This window comes from Pteropus vampyrus, unplaced genomic scaffold (assembly GCF_000151845.1).
Source record: "Pteropus vampyrus isolate Shadow unplaced genomic scaffold, Pvam_2.0 Scaffold190, whole genome shotgun sequence".
NCBI lineage: Eukaryota > Metazoa > Chordata > Mammalia > Chiroptera > Pteropodidae > Pteropus > Pteropus vampyrus.
The window spans coordinates 810,090-814,454 of NW_011888971.1; positions in this window are offsets into that span (position 1 = coordinate 810,090).

Consider the following 4,365-nt stretch of genomic DNA (forward strand, 5'->3'; position numbering starts at 1 on the left):
AAAAAAAAAAAAATGGAGATCCTAACTAGGGAGAAAGTATCTACAGGCTAAAGCTGCCTGTGTCCCTCTCCCTTCTCTAGACAGCTCTTCTGCTTCTCTGAATTCTGTAGCATAGATGCACCTAACATGATGGCATTTACGGTGGAAATGGTTAGAGGTCACCAAAGAACCGTTCACGGTGGAAGATGCGAGAAGCTAATCTGAGGACATCGTTTTAAAATCCAGCTTAAAATTTAAATTCTTAAAATTTAAAAATCTCAAACCAATTGAAACCTACTCCCTACGTTTTAAGAATTAAATGTTTACTTACCTCAACATATTTTAATTCACGGTCTCATGCAAGACTTCGATACGATAATCGTTTCTGTCTGAGAAGTAGTTACGTTTAAGGGAAGTAGTGACTTCTGAGAACCGTGATGAGCGTCTGTGTTTGAAACTGAGACACACAGGGGACACTTTCTTCCCGACTTGAGTCACAGGAAAGCACACGGTGGCATCAGCACCTTCTAATAGCTGCTCACACCACTGTGCTGAGGCCAAAAGACTCGAAGAAATGGTTTTCCTTCTCCCCACCCCAGCCCCCCACATGGCCAGCGGGGAGCTGGCTGCCCCCACCCCGAATTCAGCCCTCACTTTTCGCCCTTCTCTGGGACCATATCCAAGGCCCCTAGTGTTCTTACAGTAAACATGTAATGGATTATGAGCCTCTGAAGGGCACAGTCTGTGCTCACGTCATGTCCCAAGCATCCCCCACGACAAGGCTCTGCTCTGGTGACTTCTTGCCAAAGATACAACACAGAGAAGCTGGAAAGCGCTTCATTTCAGTGAGAAGGTGAATACAGTACAATAGGATATTTTGAAAGAGGGAGAGATCACATTTACCTAACTCTTATTACAATATATTATTATAATTGTTCTATTTCATTATTAGTTATTGCTGTTAATCTCTTCCTATGCCTAATTTATAAATTAAATTTCAGCATAAGCATGTACGTATTGGTTTAAAAATAGCATATGTAGACTTGGGTATTATTTCTGGTTTTAGACATCGTTTGGGGTCTTGGAAAGTATCTACCATGGATCAGGGGAGACTTCTGTGAGGTGGAACTTACTTGTGTTCCATTAGGGACTTTGTAGACCACACAGGTCATTTGTTCATTCATTCCTCATCAAGCATTCATTGCTATGGGCAATTTGTATATAGACATGGCCCCTTCTTTTAAAGATCTAAGAATCCATAGGAGAAAATAGATAAAAATCATTCTCTATAAACAAATAAATTCAGACTCAAATTAAACATTAAGCACAAAGTGTCAAGAGTCTACACATATACATTTTTATATTCTAACGATCTGGATACATATTGTAACTCATACGAGGATGAGATCTCTTTGAAGATAAAGACTCTCTGAGCCCCTTCGCTTCCTTGGAGAGCACTGCATGACTTTTTACCCACAGTGAAGCTTAGTGACGAGAGTGTTGGACTAGAAGTAATCCTCTTTAGCACGCCAAGGGGACCCCGTGGAGGTGCCCGTACATGCTTAGCTTTGTACCGAGTCACGAATTCTGAAACTTGAGAGGAGACGGTGTTGCTCCTTGCAGTGGTTTTGGAAGGGCCCTGAGATTCAAGGACAGCCCAGTCCCCAGGCGTCACAGCCCCTGGGCACGTGAAGCAGGACAGACTAAGCTTCAGAGGCAGAGAGCTCTGGCCCCTCAGTTCGCTTCTGCTGCTTTTCCTTTTTGGGAACCATGGACCTTATGTTAAAAAAATATACCCATGACGATAACGATGACGTCGATGATGATAATAAAGAAAAGCTCATATTCATCGGGTCTTTATGACGGTCAGATCTTAGTTCTAGGGCTTACATGTTCATTTTTCACGCCATCTCTTAAAGGTGGGTGGTATTATTATCCTCATTCGTTAGATGGAAAAACCGAGGCACAGAGAGGTTAAGACACTGCCACCGTGGCGTCTCGGCCGCGAAGGGATCAGTCCCTGGACCCTCGGGGACGCTCTGCATCCCCGCCCCACCCCCAACGGGCAGCGGCAGCACTGCGAACTCGTCCCCTGTCTCTGAGAGATGGCATTTTCCCGAACGCGAAACCAAAGCCGGGACTTTCACGCGCCAAACGCGCAGTCGCGCAGCACGGCCCTGCTCTCTGCTTGGTGGGTGGCAGAGGCGCGGCCGGCCTGTCCCCTGTCCCGACGGCGTGTCCTTACCAGGCTCTGCCGGCTGGGATGGCGCGGACCCGTGTTGCGTGCGGCGGAGCCTCTGGTGGCCCGGCCCGGGGCGCGGTCTGGTCCGCAGGTGGCAGGGGCGACAAGAACGGCAGCGCCCGCACGGTCGTTACGGGTGGGCGACAGCTGCTTCCTGCAGCTCCGGGCACTTCACGTCCTCCGCCTGGATGAACCCAGAGGGGGCATTTTCGGGGCCTGAGCGCCACTTGTAGGAGGGAGACCGCTCCCACAGACCCTCACACGCAGGCCTCGGCGACCTGCGCCAGGACAAATGCGCTGAGGACCCCAGGCCAGGACACCGGGAGAAGACGACGCGTCCCAGCTCTGACTCTCCCCAGGGAGCTCTGCGACCTTAAAGTCACTTAGCCACTCCTGCCTCAAAGGGTGGAACGAGAGGGCTGTCACTAGATTAGCTCCAACGGCAAAGCGAGCCCTGGTGCTTCAGAACAGTAAGGACAAACACGGGGCATGGTGAGTTCTGCTCAACGTCCAAGAGTCCTGTGACCTCTGTCCAGGAAGACAGAATGAGACCGAGCAGCTGCCGCTGGCAGGTTCCTGTCACTGAGAAACTTGGAGACGATCAGAGACAATCGTATGACCGCGAAGAAGGAGAAAGTCGTACAGAGTCACAGGATTTCTATTTTCCTCCAAAGAGTTTCAAGAAGCCAAGGCCCAGAGATTTTATTCCTAAATCAGACAAAAGAGAGGGGCGTGCCCTGGAATGGCACCATCAAAGACACCAAGTAATTATTGGAATAAAGTTGTGAAAATAAATTTTTGGCATTTTTTTTTAAATTTTAAAAGAAGAAAGGTTTTAAATTCATGTAAATTGACTTATATTGAAATCCAGGAGAAAAATCATGAGGCGATTGAAATCAAATAAGCATTATCAAAATATGTTAATTATAAGCTTGGTCATTTTAAAGCATAGAAACAGTTTATATTGATTTTGCTACGGATGTCACTCTTTTCTTTCTAATGATTATAAAAATTTTGAAACCTGTAATTTGAAATCGTTTTCTTTAGATACATTCATAAAACCTACCATGTGTAAAATATGAGTACTATCAGGTATAAGATATAGCTATTTTGAGTCATATTCATCTGTGATTAGGTCACTAATGCAGTGATTTTTACAAGGTGCTTTGGTGCCCAAGAAGACACTCTCAAAGAGATGTTTTAAGAAAGTGTGCCACCTCGGTCTTTCTTCTAAAGAGTGACAATCCGGGAGTGATGATGCCCACACAAGTAACCACAAAACAACACAGTGAGACGCGTGTACATGTCACGGAGCTTCCTGCTCTACGTGGTTTAAATCAGCGGAAGAGACAGGTAGATGATACTGATCCAAATTTACCAGTGAAGACGTAAACTCACGTTACCCAAGGCCAGAGTCAGCAACTGAGAAATGCAGGAATTTGCTTCCTCCGAGTACACTGGGCTGTGTCTACAGACTCAGGGGCGAGAGTGGTTATTCTGCGTTTCTGTCAAGATCAATAACCCAAGAAAACTTCCGATGTGAGCAGGAAGGAACGAGCCTGAGCCATCTAAATGGAGGGAAGGGTGCTGAACATTCCAGGTGGAAGGAAGGCCGTGAGCAAAGGGGCACAGGCGACGAAGCGCGAGGGATGCCCTGTCACTCACCAAGGACACACAGGCCAGCGTGGGAGGCACCTGGGGAGCAGCAGCGGCCAAGGGCACGGGAGGGAGGCAGCACGCGTCAGAGCTGGAAGAGCGATGCCGCTTTGACATACAGATTTAGTCCGTGGAAAGTGAGAATCGCTGGGAGCGCCTCAGCCACACGGGGGTGGGTCAAAGGGGTGATTTGAAGAGAGCGACTTGGAAGCCTCTGGTCAGCTTACCCTGCAAGAATCGAGTCAGGGTGGGGGACTGGGGTGAACTGGGAATGAATAGGGTGGAGGGTAGCAACTCAACGATAACCCACTTTACATCTAGAGGTCTGCCAGTTCCCAACCTCCCCAGCTTTAAGATCTGCCAGTCCCATTCAGAGAGGTCGGGTTTAACAAACGTTTATCTTTCTTGCTTAAAACAATAAGAAACTCAGGTTTTACACTTTTTGTTTTTTACATATTGCATGGCAACCTCTTCCTTTGACAAGCAGA